Genomic DNA, 23,377 nt, shown 5'->3' with positions numbered 1-23,377 from the left:
CTACTGCCCCCCCCCCCGGCCCCCACCCCTGAGCGGTGGGTGGGGGCCCTAAAATTCACAATAGGGGGGGGACCTACTGTCCCCCCCCGGCCCCCACCCCTGTGCGGCGGGTGGGGGCCCTAAAATTCACAATAAGGGGGGGGACCTACTGCCCCCCCCGGCCCCCACCCCTGAGCGGTGGGTGGGGGCCCTATAATTCACAATAGGGGGGGGACCTACTGTCCCCCCCCGGCCCCCACCCCTGTGCGGCGGGTGGGGGCCCTAAAATTCACAATAAGGGGGGGGACCTACTGCCCCCCCCCGGCCCCCACCCCTGAGCGGTGAGTGGGGGCCCTAAAATTATCAATAGGGGGGGACCTATTGTCCCCCCCCGGCCCCCACCCCTGAGCGGTGGGTGGGGGCCCTAAATACAAAGGGGGTGGGGACCCTAGTTAACCCTCTCCCCCCCCCCCCAAAAAAAAAAAAACTTATCTCCCTACCTACCCCCCTCACCCTAAAAATAATGAGGGGGGACCCTTTAACTAAAAACCTGTAAAGAAAAAAAAAATAAGATAAAAACAACTTACCATTCGATGTTTTCTTTCTTCTAAAATCTTCTTTCTTCAGCCCCAAAAAAGGCCAAATAAAAATCCATAATAACCGACGCAATAAAAAAAAAAAAAAAAAAAACCCGAGCGCAAAAAAAATAATCCATCTTCACCCATGGAGGGCTCCGCGCAGACTGAGCTCCGCAGGGCGGGGGAAGGCTTATAAAGCCTTGCCCCGCCCTGCAATTAGGCTAAGAACACTCTGATTGGTGGGTTTAAGCCAATCAGAGTGCTCTTTGTCATTTTACAAGCGTGGGAAAGTTCTTTGGAATTTTCCCACGCTTGTAAAATGACACAGAGCAATGTGATTGGATGGCTTGAAATCCATCCAATCACAGTGCTCTGTGTCATTTTACAAGCGTGGGAAAATTCCAAAGAACTTTCCCACGCTTGTAAAATGACAAAGAGCACTCTGATTGGCTTAAACCCACCAATCAGAGTGTTCTTAGCCTAATTGCAGGGCGGGGCAAGGCTTTATAAGCCTTCCCCCGCCCTGCGGAGCTCAGTCTGCGCGGAGCCCTCCATGGGTGAAGATGGATTATTTTTTTTTGCGCTCGGTTTTTTTTTTTTTTTTTTTTAATTGCGTCGGTTATTATGGATTTTTATTTGGCCATTTTTGGGGCTGAAGAAAGAAGATTTTAGAAGAAAGAAAACATCGAATGGTAAGTTGATTTTATCTCATTTTTTTACAGGTTTTTAGTTAATGGTCCCCCCTCATTATTTTTAGGGTGAGGGGGGTAGGTAGGGAGATATTTTTTTTTGGGGGGGGGGAGGGTTAACTAGGGTCCCCCCCCCCTTTGTATTTAGGGCCCCCACCCACCGCTCAGGGGTGGGGGCGGGGGGGGACAATAGGTCCCCCCCTTATTGATAATTTTAGGGCCCCCACCCGCCGCTCCGGGGGGGGGGGACAGTAGGTCCCCCCCCTTATTGATCATTTTAGGGCCCCCACCCGCCGCTCAGGGGTGGGGGCCGGGGGGGGGGGGACAGTAGGTCCCCCCCCTTATTGATCATTTTAGGGCCCCCACCCGCCGCACAGGGGTGGGGGCCGGGGGGGGACAGTAGGTCCCCCCCCCTTACTGATCATTTTAGGGCCCCCACCCGCCGCTTAGGGGTGGGGGCCGGGGGGGGGCAGTAGGTCCCCCCCCTCATTGATAATTTTAGGGCCCCCACCCGCCGCACAGGGGTGGGGCCCGGGGGGGGACAGTAGGTCCCCCCCCTTATTGATAATTGTAGGGCCCCCACCCGCCGCTCAGGGGTGGGGGCCGGGGGGGGACAGTAGGTCCCCCCCCCTCATTGATAATTTTAGGGCCCCCACCCGCCGCACAGGGGTGGGGGCCGGGGGGGGACAGTAGGTCCCCCCCCTCATTGATAATTTTAGGGCCCCCACCCGCCGCACAGGGGTGGGGGCCGGGGGGGGGACAGTAGGCCCCCCCCCTCATTGATAATTTTAGGGCCCCCACCCGCCGCACAGGGCGGGTGGGGGCCCTAAATTATTATTGATAATTTTAGAAAGCGAGCTGAGCTGTCAGTCAGACAGCTCAGCTCGCGAACGCGCATTCCGCGCACATGCGCGGTAAAGCGCTCAGGTTCTTCATAGGGCGGCATTCAATGCCGCTCTATGAAGAACGCGATTGGTCCAGCGCGAAGCAGTCCCATTGGGCCCCGCGATTTCGTCATTTTGACGAAAAAGGGGGCGCGGCCTAGCGGGGAGCTCGGCGCTGGAACGGAGGTAAGTTTTTAATATAAAACCACCGATTTTTTTTTTTTTAATGAATGAAAGTTCATATAAAAGCAAGAAGGAAGGCTGGGGGACCTGTCTTTCTTGCTTTTATATGGTGACTATAGAGTCCCTTTAAGGAGGCTGAAGCATGGTGTAACTGGGGCAGGATGGGGGTTTGGACCAGTGAGTAACTGGGGCAGGATAAGGGGGTTGGAGCAGCTAGTAACTGGAGCATGATAGGGGGATTGGAGCAGGGAGTAGCTGGAGGAGGATAGTGGGGTGGCACAGAATAGGGATGTTGGAGAAGGGAATAACTGGGGCAGAATAGGCAGCTGAAAATATATACATCTCAATGCGAGTGTGTTTGAATCTTTAGGCTGTATTTGTATGATGTGTAAGTGTGAGTTTGTGTATGAACTCCTAACACGTTGAGCAATGTATCAGTGTGTGAATGTATCTGTGTATGTATACAGAGTCAGTGTATCTGTCAATGCAGGTGTGTATGTTTGTGCAGGGTGACTTTATGCCTGTAAATCCTAAGGTATATTTGTGCCTGGTGTCTGTGTACATAAATGCAGGGGAATGTTGGTGTGTGAATGCAAATAAGTACTGGTTTCCAATTCTGCGTCTTGAGTTACTAGCTAGGTGTGAAGAGTAATGAGCCACCTTAAATGTTTGTGCACACTATTTGTTTGTTTGTTTTTTCTCTTATTTATTCAAGTGTGTCCACCACTTTAGTTTGTATGCATGGGCATATTTGTATTGAGAGTTTTATAGTTGTATTATGTATATATAGTTTGTGTGTGTAGTTTGTGTGTGGGTACAGGTGCATATGTGGCAGGTAAATGTGTTTGAATGCAGGGACATATGTATGTGGAAAGTCAGTGTGTGTGAATGCAGGGGCTTGTGTGTTTCGTGAATTGATGTGAATAAAGGGGCATATGCATCTGATGGGTCAGTCTGTGTATGTGTAAATGCAGGGGTGTTTGTGTATGCTCGGGCAATGTCTGTGTGAATGGAGTGGGGAATTTGTACCCCTCATTGTCTGTAGCCCATTCTCACCTCCCTATACATAGTACCCCAAGCCCACTTGCCCATAGATAGCACACCAATCCCATTCTCCCATAGACAGTAGCCCAATCCCATTTCCACATATATAGTACGCCAATCCTACTTTCCCATAGATAGTACCCCAGACCACCTGCCCATAGATAGTATCCCAATCCCATTTCTTCACAGAACGTACCCCAATCCCACTCTCCCATAGATAATACCCCAGTCCACCTCCCCATAGATAGTTCCACAGCCCCATTTCCCCACATATAGTATCCCATTCCACCTCTAAATAGAAAGTACCCCAAACCCATCCCCCCACAGATAGTATCCCATTCCACCTCTACATAGATAGTACCCCAAACCCATTCCCCCACAGATAGTGTCCCATTCCACCTCTACATAGATAGTACCTCATTCCCATTCCCTCATAAATAGTACCCCATTCTCCTCTGATCTCACTCGTATCTCCGTACATGATTGAGAGCCTCATAAAATCAATGTGCTGCCTGTACTGCTTATCAGGGCTGCTCCTTGCAGCTCATGCCACCTTTATTTGGCTCCAGGCTTGTGAGTGTTACCATCGATAGATTAATTGTACATAGAACCTATTGATAACATATTGCAATTTTTAAACAAATCTTTTTATGTTCCAATTATGTTGCACATGTACAGCCAATAACCAAACGAAATGTTTCGAACATAATGAGGAGGTTCGATATTTGAGCCATGCTCAGTTGGAAGTACACACAGGGTTGTCCCAGTCTGTCTTGCAATACCAGTAGCCCTAGCTTTTGCTACCGCCCATGCATGATTTGAACTGTATAATGTTTTAGGCCATCTTAATGAGACGTGTCTCTACCATGACACTGACTCAGTTATTTTTGTCAGTATAGCGGGTGAATGTAATCCATCTCTTGGGGACTATCTAGGCGAATTGACTAGTGAAATAACTGGTGACACTCACATTACAGAGTTTGTATCTGCAGGTCCCAAGACTTGTGGCTACAAGCTATCGATGGATAAAACATCTCTAAAGGTGAAAGGCATAATGCTTCATGCCAGCAATACCTGGTTGATTAACTTTGACAGTTTAACCCCTTAAGGACACATGACATGTGTGACATGTCACGATTCCCTTTTATTCCAGAAGTTTGGTCCTTAAGGGGTTAAAAGACCTGATGTTGCAATACACCTTGCACCCAGACCCTGGGTGCAAGATATTGGTACGACAGACAGACATTGCCAGAAATAAACTCCGCTGGCAGATGGAGATGCGACCGCTACATAAAACACAAAAGTATGTATACATAGAAACATAGAATGTGACGGCAGATAAGAACCATTCGGCCCATCTAGTCTGCCCAGTTTTCTAAATACTTTCATTAGTCCCTGGCCTTATCTTATAATTAGGATAGCCTTATGCATATCCCACGCATGCTTAAACTCCTTTACTGTGTTAACCTCTACCACTTCAGCTGGAAGGCTATTCCATGCATCCACTACCCTCTCAATAAAGTAATACTATCCCCCCCTGTCTCGTCTTTCCTCCAAGCTATACATGTTAAGATCCTTTAACCTTTCCTGGTAAGTTTTATCCTGCAATCCATGAACCAGTTTAGTAGCCCTTCTTTGAACTCTCTCTAAGGTATCAATATCCTTCTGAAGATATGGTCTCCAGTACTGTGTACAGTACTCCAAGTGAGGTCTCACCAGTGTTCTGTACAATGGCATGAGCACTTCCCTCTTTCTACTGCTAATACCTCTCCCTATACAACCAAGCATTCTGCTAGCATTTCCTGCTGCTCTATTACATTGTCTGCCTACCTTTAAGTCATCAGAAATAATCACCCCTAAATCCCTTTCCTCAGATGTTGAGGTTAGGACTCTATCAAATATTCTGTACTCTGCCCTTGGGTTTTTACGTCCAAGATGCATTATCTTGCACTTATACACATTAAATGTCAGTTGCCACAACTCTGACCATTTTTCTAGTTTACCTAAATAATTTGCCATTTGGCTTATCCCTCCTGGAACATCAACTCTGCTACATATCTTAGTATCATCCACAAAAAGACACACCTTACCATCAAGACCTTCTGCAATATCACTAATAAAAATATTAAAGAGAATGGGTCCAAGTACAGATCCCTGAGGTACCCCACTGGTGACAAGCCCAAGCTTCGAATATACTCCATTGACTACAACCCTCTGTTGCCTGTCACTCAGCCACTGAGTGACAGGCAACAGAAACATAGCATTCAACAATATTGGAATCCAAACTCAAAGATTGCAGTTTATTGATAAGCCTTCTATGTGCAACAGTGTCAAAAGCCTTACTGAAATCTAGGTAAGCAATGTCTACTGCACCACCCTGATCTATAATTTTAGTTACCCAATCAAAAAAATCAATAAGATTAGTTTGGCATGATCTCCCTGAAGTAAACCCATGTTGTCTCTGATCTTGAAATCCATGTGTTTTTAGATGTTCAACAATCCTATCCTTTAACATGGTTTCTATTACTTTCCCCACTACTGAAGTAAGGCTTACTGGCCTATAGTTGCCCGACTCCTCCCTATTACCTTTCTTGTGAATGGGCACAACATTCGCTAACTTCCAATCTTTTGGGACTACTCCTGTTAACAATGATTGGTTAAATAAATCTGTTAATGGTTTTGCTAGTTCAACACTAAGCTCTTTTAATAGCTTTGGGTGTATTCCATCAGGTCCCATTGACTTATTTGTCTTTACTTTTGACAGTTGAAATAGAACCTCTTCCTCTGTAAACTCACATGTAATAAAGACTCATTTATCCTTTTTCTTAACTGAGGTCCCTTTCCTTCATTTTCATCTGTAAATACCGAACAGAAATATTCATTGAGGCAGTAAGCTAGACCTTTATCCTCATCTACATACCTTCCTTCTTTTGTTTTTAATCTAACTTATGCTTGTTTTACTTTTATTTTCTCATTTATGTATCTAAAAAAAGTGTTGTCCCCCTTTTTTACTGACTGTGCTATTTTCTCTTCTGTGTGTGATTTGGAAGCTCTTATAACTTGCTTAGCCTCTTTCTGCCTAATCTTATAGGTCATTCTGCCTTCCTCACTCTGTTTTTTTTTATATAATTACTAAATGCTAACTTTTTGTTTTTTACTATTTTGGCCACATCTGCGGAGTACCACAGTGGTTTCTTGAATTTTTTGCTTTTACCGACAAGCCTAAAGCAATTTTCTGTTGCCTTCAGTAGTGCAGCTTTTAAATAATCCCATTTCTTTTGGACTCAGTTTAAGTTGCTCCAGTCTGATAATGACTTCTTTACACATATTCTAATTTTAGAAAAGTCTGTTTTTCTAAAGTCTAAAACTTTTGTTTTTGTGTGGTGTGACTCAGTCACTGTTCTTATATTAAACCACACTGACTAATGATCACTGGATCCTAAACTTTCACCTACAGTAATATCTGATACCAAATCTCTATTTGTTAACACTAAATCTGTTTTAGAGACAATCCCAGTAGGGAGTTTAGAATATGTGTGCTCCTGGCACAAGTAGCTATTTTTGTTTTCCAATTCACATCAGGAAGATTAAAGTCACCCATGATGATAACTTCCCCCTTCATTGTCATTTTAGCTATTTCTTCAACTAGTAGATTATCTAACTCTTCAATTTGTCCCGGGGGCCTATAAATCACACCTACACAAATTACTGTGTGATTACCAAATTCTAACGTAACCCAAACGGACTCTATGTTCGCCTCATTAACCTTTATTAGGCTAGATTTTATGCTATCCTTCACATACAGGGCCACCCCTACCCCTTTCTTGCCTTCCCTGTTGGCTTGATTGGATTGATGTTTTATCACTGTTTTGCCCCCCCCCTAGTTTAAATACATCCTAGCAAAACCTCTGAACTGCTCACTGAGAACATTTGTTCCCTTTTGAGAAAGATGCAAACCATCTTTTTTGTACAGTTTATTTCCATTCCAAACAGAGCTACCATGAGCAATAAAGCCAAATCCTTGCTTCCGACACCATTCACCAAGCCACAAGTTAAAGTCCCTAATACGCATCCGCCTGTCATTCTGAGTGTTATGCACAGGCAGAACTTCAGAGAATGACAGTGTGGAAGCAACCTGCCGTATATCATTGGCAAAAACACTAAAAACTTCCTTAACCCCTGAAACCTCATTGCAAGCCAAGTAATTTGTCCCTAAATGGACAAGTACATCCAATTCCCCTTCCTGCTTTGCTTGCTTAACAATATTACAGATACGTCTCCTGTCTCTGTGAGCAGTAGCTCCGGGAAGACACCTCAAAAGACCACCATTGTCCATCTCCACACCTCTTATGATGGAATCCCCCAACAACAACTGCTTTCTATTAGGCCTCACCGTAGTCTTCAAGCCTCTCTGCAAAACACCACTAGCCTCAGTGCCTCTCTCCACAACACCTCTAGCCTCTGTGCCTCTCTCCACAACACCTCTAGCCTCAGTGCCTCTCTCCACAACACCTCTAGCCTCAGTGCCTCTCTCCACAACACCTCTAGCCTCAATGCCTCTCTCAACAACACCACTAGCCTCAGTGCCTCTCTGCACAACACCACTAGCCTCAGTGCCTTTCTGCACAACACCACTAGCCTCAGTGCCTCTCTGCACAACAACACTAGTCTCAGTGCCTCTCTCCACAACACCACTACCCTCAGTGCCTGTCTCCATGACACCATTACACTCTGAAAGTGCAGAAAATTAATTATGTAGAGCAACAGACTGTGCAATATGCCTTTTATCCACAACTCTAAGTCTACCAGATCCTTGTCACGTCCTGCTCTGTTCTGTGAAGATGTCTGGCCTTGGCCTTCTAGTATCCAGTACTCTTTTTACTATCCTTGCTTAGTTATTCAGGGTCTTGGTATGTGGCTGCACAAACGCTGGTGCTCAAGACCAGGGGCGTGCGGTTACCCTGCACCGGACTCTGCTAATCCACCTCCACGCTGAAGACTCCCACTTAACAACAGGCATAATGGGTCCCGGTCGCCGCGCCGCCGCCTGGACACTGTGTCTTGGGTTCCGGGCACCGGACTACCACCCTGACAATCCTACAGTAATCCATCTGCCATTCCTAGTATGTCTCTGCGGCAGTGGCTTTGCAGCAGTTCCAGCCTGAGTTTGTTTACCAGATAATTTACAAATCTCAGACTTCAAAAATACAATCTCCTGCCGCAAGATAGAGAACTGTCTACAGATTAGACAACAACCAAACCTCCAAAAAGTGGAACACGAAACAAATGCATAGCAACTATTACACTGAACTAAGTCTGCCATTCCAATGAGGTAAATAATTTAAATCAAACGAATCTTAACTTTTTATTTATCCTCCTGAATACCTCAGATTACCTCCAGTTTATCTCCAGAATATCTCCAACCACACACACTTAGAAGCAACACTCTCCAGAATATCTCCAACCACACACACTTAGAAGCAACACTCTCCAGAATATCTCCAACCACACACACTTAGAAGCAACACTCTCCAGAATATCTCCAACCACACACACTTAGAAGCAACACTCTCCAGAATATCTCCAACCACACACACTTAGAAGCAACACTTAGATGAAGCAACCAAGCTATATTAGCCAAGCTAACGACAACAACCCTTACATACTCCTAAAATCACCTCCCACTAGGAATGTTTAACACCTGGGTAGGCCTCTGCTTATTTGCAAACAATAGCTAATTTAAACAGCAATCAATAGCAAGTAGCTAACTAATCAAATCAAATGCCTTATAATTACCAACAGGAAATCAAACCTTGTGCAATCAGTAACCTTTTCCTACAGATGAATCTTACCTGTAACAGTAAAAAAGAAAACTCTTAGCACAACTCTTAGACAGTTGAAGCTTCTGTAAAACTCTCCAGAATATCTCCAACCACACACACTTAGAAGCAACACTTAGATGAAGCAACCAAGCTATATACTATATATATATATACTATATATACTAACACGACTTTACCACTCTCCCATTTGGTTACTGATTATTTACCATGGACACTCATTTGCAACATCCTTTTTCCTGCGTATTAGCAAGACTTTCTAACTCAGCAAAAAGTTTATTTGTCAAAGAGGTTTTACAGAATGCCACCACTTTATTGTCGCACACCCCTAATAAACTTTTATGCCAGCTGGCAAGTGCTTTATGATGATTTATTGCGCACACAGTCCCAAATATTCATTTTATAGAAGGTTTACTCATAGCATTTATTGATGATAATTTGTTCCCCCAAACAAGGTACATTTAACTATTGTTTATGACTTAATGGAGGCTGTTAGTGAGAGCACTGAAATTGAGAAGGCAATTACCAAGTATGTGCATCACATAAATCTGAGAATCATGTATCTGGTACAGGCTATGTTCTGTCAAGGTAAAAAAAGTCATACTATAGCTTTAAACATTAAATATCAGATACTTTTTAAGAACCCTAGAAACAAACTGCAAATCACTACTCTGGCCTATCAAATGTAGCCTGGTAATGCACTCATTTTTTTTAGACTCTTTTGAAGATGCCACATGCAAATCTTTTGGCTATTTGCTTGTAGATTTAAGGTCTATAACCCTTAAAGAGTACCTCTTAAGAACTGGTCTCTTCCTGGCCTACCTACCATCAGCATATATTTAAAACAAACAGCCCTCTAAAAGGCGATAGCATATCATTAACAGGTCATTCCCTGACGAGTCTCACAACCTGTAAGAAAGTCTATGTGTATATATTGCAGTTGGTCGACTTTACAAAGTCTAATAAGTCCATCACAGAAAAAAGATATATTTTATGCTCTGTGTCTCATGATTTAGTCACTGCTATATATGAAATAGTTCTTAAAGGGACACTATAGACACCAAGACCCCTTAAAAGACCACTCTAGGCACCCAGACCACTTCAGCTTAATGAAGTGGTCTGGGTGCCAGGTCCAGCTAGGGTTAACCCATTTTTTTTATAAACATAGCAGTTTCAGAGAAACTGCTATGTTTATTAATGGGTTAAGCCTTCCCCCAAATCCTCTAGTGGCTGTCTCATTGACAGCCGCTAGAGGCGCTTGCGTGATTCTCACTGTGAAAATCACAGTGAGAGCACGCAAGCGTCCATAGGAAAGCATTGTAAATGCTTTCCTATGCGACCGGCTGAATGCGCGCGCAGCTCTTGCTGCGCGTGCGCATTCAGCCGACGGGGCGGAATGGAAGAGGATCGGAGGCAGAGATCTCCCCGCCCAGCGCTGGAAAAAGGTAAGTTTTACCCCTTTTCCCGCTTTCCAGAGCCGGGCAGGAGGGGGTTCCTGAGGGTGGGGGCACCCTCAGGGCACTATAGTGCCAGGAAAACGAGTATGTTTTCCTGGCACTATAGTGGTCCTTTAACCCCTTAAGGACCAAACTTCTGGAATAAAAGGGAATCATGACGTGTCAGACACGTCATGTGTCCTTAAGGGGTTAAGCTCATTGACGTGGTCTAGGTGCGTAGCAACAAGTCCCTTAACCCTGCAAAGGTAATTATTGCTTAATAAACTGCAATAATTACCTTTTGAGGGTTAACTCCACCTCTTTGGCTGTCTTTTAGACATGCTTTTTCTATGCACATTCAACAACTTTGTTTTCCTGACACTATAGTTTCGCCTTAATACCTCTAAAGGTAAGATACCTTTATCACCAAAAAATATATTTTAGTAAGTAAAAGAAGTTGGTTAACAGTCTGGAGGTTTTATTGCCTCTCTGTTGGGGTTTGCTAGACCTCTGCTGACATGTCTTTTAACTAACCGTTAATGGCGTACCCTGAGAAAAAGTATTTTTGAGATCTGAGTCTGTCACGCAGAGCCTAGATACCGAAATTATGTAAATCCTTCAAAATAGAAATGTATCGGATGATGAGAAAATAAAGAGGTATATAATATCACCATATTGCATAAATACTTTGTATATGCAAAACTGAGTGGAAGCAAAAAGATCGGGTTGACACTTCTCTTACCTCCTGGAGAATGCTGCTGAAGTCTCTGATGTTTCAGACACTTTATTTTGTGAAGTGATTAATAACGTAAAAGTCTGCTATAAAAAAAATTCTGAATTGTTGTCTAGTAGAAAGTCTCAATCCAAGCATATTACCGCTTGGAACAATAAGGATGAATTTGTTTATAAAACCATTGCTGTACCAGGATCAAATATACTCAACTTGGTCTGTGGTGTTACTCAGAGTCACAATGTTGTGCTGCGTAAATTACCTCATGGCTGGGATATTTTTCATAAGGCTATGGCTAACCTGAACATACCGTCTATAGTTGTGGGCAACACTTCAAGTAGTGACTATTTTGGAACAATTGAAATTTCAGAACCTTGCAAGTGTCACTCGAGACATAACAATCCATTTTCAAAAAAGACAAACATTACAAAATATTTATTTTAGCTCCCCTGGCTTAACGTCTTCCAATACAGTAAAACTGCACATTTTAGAGTGGCCTTTTATTGTGGCCAGCCTAAGGCACACCTGTGCAATAATCATGCTGTCTAATCAGTATCTGGATATGCCACGCCTGTGAGGTTGATGGATTATCTCGGTAAAGGAGAAGTGCTCACTAACACAGATTTAGACAGATTTGTTAACAATATTTAAGAGAAAAAGGCCTTTTGTATACATAGAAAAAGTCTTAGATATTTGAGTTCAGCTCATGGAAAATGGGGGCAAAAACAAAAGTGTTGCATTTATAATTTTGTTCAGTGTATTTATATTTTAGTTAAAATGCTAGTTAAGAATGCAATAAAGCGCTCAGGGCTTGCTTATAGCACACAGTAGATGGGGTTTAATAAAAAATGAATGATACAATGCAATATAGAGCAAGGGGCACGGTTATACTGTGCGGTGGGCATGGTTCACAAAAAGGGCAGGGTATCTGTGTCAAAAATCCGTTTGATGACTTGTATGGCTTTACACTGCTTCTCTGAAAAGGCAGTGTTTACATTTAAAAGCCTGCAGGGACATGCTGTATACACCAGAACAACTACATTAAGTTGTAGTTGTTCTGGTGATTATAGTGTTCCTTAAATAAATAATTGTTTTGGTGTATAGATCATTCCTCTAATGTCTCACTGCTCAGTTTTCTACCATCTAGGAGTTAAAGCGGCACTGCCATGCTGAACTTACCTTTCTTTAATCGCTTCCTCTTCTCTCCCTCTGTCAGGATCTGTTCTTCATTTCTTCCTGTCTGCTCTAGTTTGCTTTAAAACATAAGACAAAGTACTTATGTCTTATGGAGGTTACCTACGCCTGACCATCTCTGCCCAGCGGAGGAGCAAAGTGTGCTTAATTTCCGGGGGTCCGGAGAAATCTTCCCACAATTCTTAGCTTTCCTCCCTGTTCCCACAATGCTTCCTGTTAGTATTCCCGAACGTCCTGTCACTTACACAGAACGCCGGGAAAACTGTCGAATTGCATCCTAACAGAATAAGAACAGTTTCTCCATTCGTGTTAGAACGCAATTCGGGACTTTGTTCGTATCGGAATTTTATTCTAATGAATGAAACTCCGAACAGATTAGTGCCGCGGCTGCATCTTGCAGCCGCTTAGTAGATAACTCCCTTTTTTGGTGCTGAAAAATGAAGATTTTAGATAAAAGAAGACATCAAATGGTACGTTTATTATTTTTTTTATAGGTAGTTAGTTCTTTTATTCCCCCCTCACTATTTGTAGGGTGAGGGGGGTAGGTAGGGGATTATTTTTTATTTGGGTGGGGTGGGGGGGGGTGACTAGGGGCTTGTCACCTTGGAAGGGGAGGCACTTTCATTTAGGGACCCCATCCGCCGCTCGGGGATGGGGGCTGGTGGGAGGACAATAGGTTCCCACCCCCCCCCTTATTGTTTTTTATGGCTCCCACCCACCGCTATGGGGTGGGGGCTGGGGGGAGGACAATAGGTCCTCCCCCCTCATTGTCTTTTATGGCCCTTACCCACCGCTCATGGGAGGGTATTGTGGGGGAGGACAATAGGTCGTCCCGCCATTGTCTTTTATGGCCCCCACACACAGCTCAGGGGTGGGGGTTGGGGGGGAGGACAATAGGTCGTCCCCCTATTGTTATTTATGGCCCCCACCTCCACTCACCGCCACAGGCCGCTCACTGTTTAGTAGACATGCCCCTACACACTGTGTAGCGAGTAGGGGCATTCGGGAGATTTTATTCTCCCTTATGCTATTATGGGGGTCATATTGACCCCCATAGAGTGAGGGAGGACATGGGGGGCTTAGGAAGTCCCTTCTATCTTTACATATTACAAGGAGGGAGCTGCTCGCCGGTAGCTCCCTCATTGTAATAAACTGAACGAACAAATACTGATATTCATTCTGACGAATGAATGAATGGATGGATGAAATTACCGTTTGCATGCCCAGGGGTTTAACTGGAAATGTGCAGGAATTTCATAGTGCTATCTAGTGTGGGCAGTTGACGTGTCCCACAGGGGCTTCATCTACCCACACAAAGATGGCGACGCCCTGAACATAGGTCCGGACACAAATTAAAGATAAAAAAATAGGTAATATGGGGAGTTTAGGGGGTGACTAGGGGGTCAATTAGATGTAGTGAAGTCGGGAGGGGGGATGAAAAAAACGGGATTCGCCAATGACAGTGCCGCTTTAAATCACTTTGTTTATGCAGCCCTAGTCACACCTTCTACCATGTGATTAGCACAACCTTCCCAAACACTTCCTGTAAAGATAGATCTAATGTTTAGGCTTCCTTAATTTCTGTTCAAAATGTTTATCTCCTGCTTTGTTAGACCATGCAGAAGCCTCATTTGGGATTAAAGTTCAATTTACTGAGCAGGAGATAAAACCTTCTAAAGTAAGTTATCTGACTGAAAATGAAACAATTTTTTTTCATTCAGGCTGTATGAGTCACTGGGTGGCATAAACAGAAACAAAATGTATTTAAATACTAAATGACAGAGAATTGAGCAGGAAGACTGTAGGGGCATGATCTATACACTAAAACAACTTCACTAAACTAAAAATGTTTTGATGTCTATAGTATCCCTTCAGTATCTATATATTTTTGATGTCTATAGTATCCCTTTATAGCATCTAAAGATTGTCATCAAGGTAAATGTGACTAAATATCTGACCCTAGATAGAAAAATACTCCATTGCATAAAAGTGAGTATTTCTTTGTCTTAAAAGTTTTCAGATCAATTCATGCTGTAATTTATTTTAGGTGGAAAACGTGATGCCCAATGACACCTTTTATTTCACCATTCTACGGAACCCAGTCAGTCAAATGGAATCATCCTTCTCATACAATAAAAAACAGGAAGTCTTCAAAAAATCTGAGAGCCTGGAGGACTTCCTCAACAACACCTCCAAATACTATAGAAGCAACATGTCATCCAGCTACTATGCCAAGAACTATAATGCCTTTGATTTTGGGTTTGACAACAATGGAAGAGAATCTGAAAAGCATTATAGACTGCTATTTCGGACAGTGGAGATCATGTTTGATCTAGTGCTAATTGTAGAATACTTTGATGAATATTTGGTGCTCTTAAAGAATGCTCTTTGTTGGACATTTGATGATGTTTTATCGATTCCAATTAACAGTAGGAGCAACAGTTCCAAACATTCACTCTCAGAAAAAGCTCAGGAAAAGATCAAGAACTGGAGTCAATTAGATTGGCATTTGTATGTCTACTTTAATAAGTCTTTCTGGGATCAAGTGGAGACATTTGGGAGGAAGAGAATGGACCGTGAATTAGGGGAGCTTCGAAGAAAGAGGTCCGAAATGGCTCAGGTCTGCTTACAAGGCACAACTGATCCTGATAATATGATAGACAAATCTCTAAGACCCTACCAATCAGGAATAGCCAGGATTCTTGGTCACAATCTGAAACCAGGATTAAATGATGATGAGAAGCAATTATGCCAGAAACTTGTTACCCCAGGAATTCAATAAACTAACCTGTTGAAGAGCAAGAGAGCAAGACAAGTTTAATTTGCTATAACACACATTGTCCTGTCAGTATCTCTTATCTCAGCATCTCACAGTCTATGATGATGTCACAGTTGTATTACTAGTTAGCTCTCAATTGTTGAAAACTGACAACTGAATAACAAAACGCAGGCTTTAATTTGAATCAGAGAGTTTTATAGAATTATGTTTTTAGCCCATATTTTTTCCATTTAATATTCACTGTTTACAGTTCAGAGTTTAGCAAATAAACTTCAGTCGGTCTTTGTCCTTTTTATATATAAATATTATTCAATGCAAATACCGACCAATAGGTTACTTTAAATTTTAATGCAAACATGTGTGTACTGTTTTCATGAATGGAAGGAATGATATATCCCATAAAAAGCTTTGCAGACGGGGGCACAACAGAGCAAACACACTACTCACAATGCATACAGCCTGCAAGAAATCACACACAGCCAGTTTACACGACTAACTAGGGATAAATGAGGGTAGCATCAAGACCCCTACTGGATATAAGAGGAAATTACCTAGAAAAAGAGAATTAGAACTATTCACTTGACATTTTATTAAAACCAGCAAGCAAACACTTTCAAATAAGTATACAAATCAAAATAAAGCAAAAATAAATAAATTGCAAAGTATATCATAATAATCTATATACTTACTATAACCTTGGTCATATTGTCCTTTTGAGGACACCTCTTAACTAGAGGAGTTTCACCATCCTCCCCCTCCCTCTTACTCCTCACTAATCCCGTCCAGACAAGTCCACTATTGATAGAAACAGGACATCATTAAGAAGCAGCAGCAAACGCCTCATGCCACTGGCACCGCTCAAATGGGGAAGACAAAAAAGGGTCAGGTTGGCCTGGTGCGAATGCACAACAGCTTGCTGGCCAATCAAGTAGGCTGGCCAACTATTGGCAAACCATACAGGGAGTGTTGTTTCTGCACTCTTTGCAGGGTCCTAGATTCCTGAGCTTAGTGCAATTGCATGTAATGATGCTCTTGCACTACACTTTTTGGTGGACAGTTAGGGATTATTCTAGCTTACAGTGAACGAATAATCAAAATTTTATTAAAGACAGGAGGCGAATATTTGCTTATCTTTCTTTACTGTAACTCCCAGCAGCAAAGAAATAGTTAACAAGTTGTAAATAAAAATTCAACAAATCATAACACATCATACAACAATATAGTGCTATCAGACTCCTCCCACTTCCTCTTTCTTGGTGGTGCTGATCAGCGATAGTAGTAGTCAACCATGTAAACTTGAAAACTGTGGAACTAGAATTCCGGTGTACAAGCAATCAACCATGTAAACGAGTAGCCGAGCAGATGCAAAAGTGATCTTCACACTAGGAGAGAAGAAGAGAACATTTGTGAAAGTATGGTCTCTTGTATAAGAGAAAAAACATAAACACGCACCTAAGTGACAGTTCCAATTACTTGATAGGTTAAAAACCATAATGATAAATGTTATATAGTGCTAGAAGAGCCAGAGTAACATTAGACTGTATACTTACAACAACCAATTTGTAAGAGTATATACGTGCAATAGTAAGAGGAAAGAGACTTACCCTGGGGTGGGTTCCATCATGAACGAAGGGAGGGAAAATATTCGCCTCCTGTCTTTAATAAAATTTAGATTATTCGTTCACTGTAAGCTAGAATAATCCCTAATTTTATGGCAAGACAGGAGGCTTCATATTTGCTGTTTTAACGCTTTTGAATGAAAGAACAAGCCGCATGTGACGTAGGTTTAAAATAAAAGGTTCGAAAGGTCGATTCCCTTGACCAATCTGCGGCGGATAGAATATCCGCCAACGAGCTGCCCGCATGAATGGCAGAGGATGCGGCTGCTCCTCTAACGGAGTGAGCACCAAAGGATTGATCGATCCCTGCTTGGGGTCCTGAAGACCAGTAGTCTGTGGGTCGGGGTCTGAAGCCTTGAAAGGCTGCCCTACTGGTAGCTCGACCCCGAAAGCGACCAGCTCTCCCATAAAAACGATTAGTTTGGGACCTAAAAACCCTTCGTAATGAGGACTGGGCTTTATTTAGGGTTGTAAAAACTGAGACATGCCTAGAGTGGTCTTGCATAAACTTGTCGCCGAATAAAAGACCATCGGCTTCTGGCCCCAACTCTTTGGAGCTTAAATCCACTAATTTGGCATCAATCTTATAGAGTGCTGCTTTCCGTCTCTCTACCGACATTGCCACATTGGCGTTACCCAATAGGCATAGAGCTCGTTGAGCCCATTCCCTTACTGTGTGTGGGTCAAATTTACCGCTAGTGAGTGCCTCATCTGCCAGAATAAAAATTTGAATTATAGGACCTGAAACGTCCAAAAGTTTGTCTTGGGTTGTTTTTAACCCTTGTTCGATACCCTTACAAGGGTCTTTGCCAGACTTAGTTAAATAAGTGACCAGCATAGGGTCAAATTCAGGGGTAGAGGCAACCTTGCCTGGTATAGTGGGTCTTGGGCATTCTGCCCTTAACTTGTTCCTAATATCTTTTTCAAGTGGCTTGCGAAGCCACATTTTGCAGAAATTGGCAATATGATCAGGAGGGGCCCACTCTGCAGATCGTGGATGACGAATTGTCCTTGGGTTAAACAAGGGGAGGCCTGAAGCATCCAGAAGGACGTCTGAAGCAGGCTCTTTAGATGAAGGGCCACCTTTCATATCTGGATTAAGGAAGGTTTCCTTAACGAACTCCAATGTTGAGGACTCCTGGGGCACATTCGCCATGGAGTCCTCATCAGAGTACGTTAGATCATAATCATTTAAAATACGGCCAGCGAGTCGTGAAGTAGAACCCTCAAGGGGATCGGTAGGATCCTGCACGGTGTGAGGCAGAGAATATTTTAAAACTTTGGCAGGGGCTTTGCCTTTGCCCGCTGTAGCGCTATTCCCTTTCCAGGGTCTTTTGCAATGGGCACTTTCTTGGTCAGAAAAATGGTAGTCCTCTGAGTCAGAGGGTAGGTGCGTAGAGGGATGAACCTCTGGAGCAGTCTGTTCATGATAGGCTGCCTAGGCTTTGGGAATGGACTCCGCAATGGTGGAGAAAAGCCATTCCCAAAGTTCCGCAGAGATTGCAGGGTCTTGGCGGTCTGACATAGTTATTTATTATTAGAAGGGACTGGCAGACAGAAATTAAGATATTATAAATTTGAATTTATAGAAGTCTTATAAGACAAGAAGATGGGGCAACTCAGCTAGGGTATATGAAGGGAAAAAGTGGGGGTCACCCACTATGTGTACTAAATCACTAATGTGAATAGTGACAAAATATATGGATGTTACCCAGTAGATAAAGTGGTGTTCTACCACTGACCTTAAGAAGCAGGCATAAATATATATATATATTATATATATATATATATATATATATATATATATATATATATATATATAATAGCAAAATGATGGGGGTCACCCAACTATTATTGCGCAGCTGATAATGGAGATCACCCAGAAAATAGTTAATAAAACTATGGTGATGAGGAGTGGGGGTCACCCACAGAGACAAGGCTGCACCCACAATAAGGAAAAAACAGATACATGTATATAAATATATACAATGTAAAGTGGGGGTCACCCACAGTAATAAAGTGGTGTCAGCCACACAGTAAGTTATAATAATAATATAAAATTATATTAAAACCAATTGTTTATTGATAAACAGGGAGGAGGTCACCCAAACAGTTTGAGCAGGTTTATCCTGAACTCCTGAAGCAAGGTACCTGCAAGTGTAGAAAAAGGAAAAGATCAGACTGATCAAAAGGGGTACAAAGATAACAAAAACCCTTAATGAAAGGGTTAATTCTATTTGGGTGTGACTTACCTTCCGAAAACAGGCGTTTAGAACGAATTCCCTGTCAGAAGCCGCGGGGTCCGCCAGAAAAACGCGATACCGCGATCAAAGATGGCCGCGCGTGTGAGGGGAAGGCGTCGCCGGCCGCAAGGGCGGGAAGAAAAAAGGGTGCGAAGCTGTAGCGCAAGGTAACGGACTCCTGGGAAATGGAGTCCGTTACTGAAGAGATTCCCTGTGACGGAAGGGGAAAGGAATGACCCGGCGGGCCGTTCTTGTAATTGACAAGAAAACGGCCCAGCGGAAATTGAAAACTGAATCTAATTAAAGGTGCAAGAACTCAAATAAAAAATAAGGTTTAAACAAATGCAAAAAACAAACATAGAATAGGAATATAGATATAAAGATAGTAATGAAGCATGAAATGCCTCATGGTAACAAGTATTTATAAAAAAATAGTAATAAAATACAAATTCATGTAAAATTAGAAATACAATTAATGACAAGATAATAAAATAATGAATGAGACTAGGCAGTGCAATTAGAATAGACTCACCTGGGAGGCAAGCAGCAAAGAAAGAGGAAGTGGGAGGAGTCTGATAGCACTATATTGTTGTATGATGTGTTATGATTGGTTGAATTTTTATTTACAACTTAACTATTTCTTTGCTGCTGGGGGTTACAGTAAAGGAAGATAAGCAAATATGAAGCCTCCTGTCTTGCCATAAAATTCCCCAGCTCTCCTGCATTCCGCCTCATGTCCTGTGGTGCCCTGGTGAACCTGATTGCAAATGAGCTTCCATCTCTACTATTGTTGGTCATAACAGCAGTACCAGCAGGGCCAGGAAGGGGGCCAAAGCCATTGTGCCCTATATTTTACAATGGTGATGGGCCCCTTAAAGCACTTGGAACCTGGTACCATTACCCTGGAAGCACCACTGGTAGTTTCATACTTCATTGTGAAAGATCAAAACTCAATTTAACAATGATTTCAGATCAGGGTTGGTGTGTCCATAAGGCGTCACAGGCGGCTGCCTTAAAGCGCCAGAGCAGAGGGAAACAAAAAATCCAAATCCCCTTCCTCTGGCTGGAAACTCATTTTTTTTCAAATCCCTGCAGTCTACCTCACTGTCTCAGCAGCCAGCACTGTGGAAAAAAGGGGTTGTGGAAAAGAGAAAGACACACAAAGGGGCTGGTGGGAAGAAAGAGACACACAAAGGGTCTGGGGCAAGTAAGAGATGCACAAGGGAGTTGTAAGAGACACACAAGGAGGTGTAAGACACACTAAAGGGGGGATAAAATACACTAAAGAGGGTAAGAAATTCAAAAGAGGGGTTATGAGACACATACGTAAAGATGGATTGTTTAGGGGAGGGGTGACAAACTGCATATTTGCCTGTGTACCCAAAAATCCTTGCCTTAGGATGACTGGTCACAAACAAGGCTAAACATCCTAATACTTATAGAGGACACCCTGATGAGAATTCAGGTACTTATCAAGCCATGGTAGTTGACTATTGTATACCAGCCCATCACTTTTTGCAGCCTACCCACAGGAAACCAGGTCGGATAAGAATCTGTTCTCCTGACCTGCCAAATCTGGACTTCTTCAGTGTCCTTGATCCACCCCAGCCAGCAAGATGTATCCTAAAACAGAAAATCTATTTAAATCTTAGAAACATGCAGATGGTTTTGAGCTGGATAACAGAGCTAGCAATGTCAAACTTTTAAGCAGGAGCAGACACCCAATGATGTGCTCATATTGTAGTGTGCAAAAATAAGATGGCTATTATTTTTTGGGAAAAAAGTATCTCAACAGTATCTTAACATAATATACAGGGATATAATTTCTAATTAGTGGGGTAATAGCTTCTTGATCCAAAGAGATATCTGACTGCCATTTGGGATCATGAAGGATTTTTTTTCCTAGCTTGTTGCAAAATTGGAAGCGCTTCAGACTTGTTTTTTTTGCCTTCTTTTGTGTCAACATTAAAAATACATGTGAAAAGGACTGAACTTGATGGACACAAGTCTCATTTCAGCTATGTAACCATGTAACTATGTGACAGGACAGTAACTAAACCATATATATTAGATATTAGAGATATAAGAGAAACTTAAATGCTTTATGTGAGAATGTAGTTTTTCATTTTACAAAAAGTGAAGATTTCAATAAAAATAGCCAGATTTATGAATAACCTTATTACATCCCCTTGGCTGTCAATCAGACAACAGATCATGTTGCTTCCTGGTTGTTTAGCTCAGTGGAACTAAAGTTGGGGGTCAGCAATTGCTTAGAGCACCTGCCTTGAAAAGACTTCTCATCGAGCTGCATTGGGAAGTCTGTGATAGAGAAGTCTGGACAGCAATAGAATGTCTGTGATTGGACAGCCACAGAAAGTCTGGGCTGGGGAAGCAGGGGAGGACTGGCAAAGGTTTCAGACAAGAGATCTGAAGCTTTTACAAGCTGTTTTCAGATATACCTCCAATGAAAAGATGCATAAATAAATGCATGTATGTTTTCATCTGGGGTATATCTACTAAACAGTGATTTGTATACATTTTATGTTTTTTATATGGGCAGTGGAGTGTGCCTTTAATGGAGCCCTAAAGCTATTTTCCATCTCTTTTTCAAAGAAAATATATATATATGTAAAAGCATAAGCATTTAAAACCTTTGTTTCCTAAAAGCTGTAATTTGGTATTGAACTAGGGCCTCGATTTATTATTTCTGGTGAAACTTTTAAATGATTTAAAATGACACTCCATTGCCCAAATACAAAATAAATAAAATAATCACTATTTAGCAGATATATCCAGAATGAGAACTTGAATTTTATTAAAGACACGGAGGCTCCTATTATGCATATCTCTTTCTTTATTTCCTCAGCAGCAAAGATAGAGGAATATAAATATTATCAAAAATGAAAGAAAAAACTGTACAGGCATAACGAGTAGCCAATCACATAACAGAGGAAGTAGCTATATAAGTCCTGTGTCTCCCACAATCCCCCTCTTTCTTTGCTGCTTCCTCAGACAGCTAAGTATTTTACTTGAGCTCTCCTACTCATTGCATTTTGTTTACTTGTGATTCATGTTTTGCTTATGCTGGTTTCATTATTGTCGTTTTTATTTATTGTTGATTACTATCTAGTACCTACATCGTTGGTGTATTGGGGGTTTCCCCTAGGGGCTTTGCCCGCCGCCGCGGGCTGTTTTCCCTCATACCGCCCCTGTTGCCGCTTCTCGGCGCTATCTCAGCCGCGTGCCCCCTTTCTCTGTGGACGCGACTGAGTGTGCTCGTTTTTCCACTCTCGCGGGCTGCCCACGCGGGTGGGTGCACGCGCCCCTTCCCCCGCCTGGAGCCGGTCCACGGGCACACCCTGACACGTGCGGCGGCCATTTTGGGCGATCATTCGTTTCACCCTGCTGTGCCGGGCGGTCGGTCCCTTCCTACGGGTCCCCTTGCTACACCAACGATCAGGTTTAGCCATTTTTTCTGTTCTACTGGGTTAATCAACCCATTTTTTTCTAGTATTCAATTTTGCTTCTGTTGTACCTCACTATGCAGGATTGCAAAGATGGGCCTACTGTCCCTTCTGGGGATTTTACGATAGATAATCCCGAGGGCGCTATGGCCTCTCAGGAACTCCAGGCCTTGTTGGAAGCTACTATGGCTTCTTCCCTTGAAAAGGCTATTGCCTCCGCTATGGGGACTGTCTCATCCTCCTTTGCCCAGTCACTTCAGTCTGTGCTCTTGCCTTCTATGGCTGCCCCTAACCCCCTGGGTGCGGGGCCCCCTTCCCCTGCCCTGACTGTGCCGGGTGCCCGTAAGGCGAAGGCAAAGGCTAGACATCTCGGGTCCCACTCCTCGATGCAGGCTTTGCCTGTCATGACTGACACGCCTTTGGCGGTCGCAGATAGCGCGCATCCCACGCGCACAAGAGCCCCTGGCCGGGCTAAAAAGGCTAGATTGTGGAAACGGGCTAGAGCCCTGGATGATGGGTCGGATACCGACCGGAGTGTGGACAATGATTCCGATGTTATGGAATATGACTCCTATGGGGAGGACGAGTCTGGCGAGGATCAACCCCTTACGGGTGTCACCCCTTCGAGGTCCTCTGCCGTCCCCCGTAGAAAAGTGCCTGACCCCGCTGGGGATAATGATAAAGGGCTTTTAGACCCACAGGGGAACCCCCTGTT

General features: G+C 43.1%; 1 pseudogene; it reads left to right on the top strand.

Moving 5' to 3' along the window:
- The window catches only part of LOC134586157 (galactose-3-O-sulfotransferase 2-like), a 43,458-nt pseudogene extending 28,080 nt beyond the window's left edge, over positions 1–15,378 (top strand).
- Positions 15,379–23,377: the final 7,999 nt, after the last annotated feature.

Source organism: Pelobates fuscus, chromosome 2 (assembly GCF_036172605.1).
Source record: "Pelobates fuscus isolate aPelFus1 chromosome 2, aPelFus1.pri, whole genome shotgun sequence".
NCBI lineage: Eukaryota > Metazoa > Chordata > Amphibia > Anura > Pelobatidae > Pelobates > Pelobates fuscus.
Note: the sequence above shows the minus strand (reverse complement) of the source record. Positions and strands in the feature narration are given on the sequence as shown.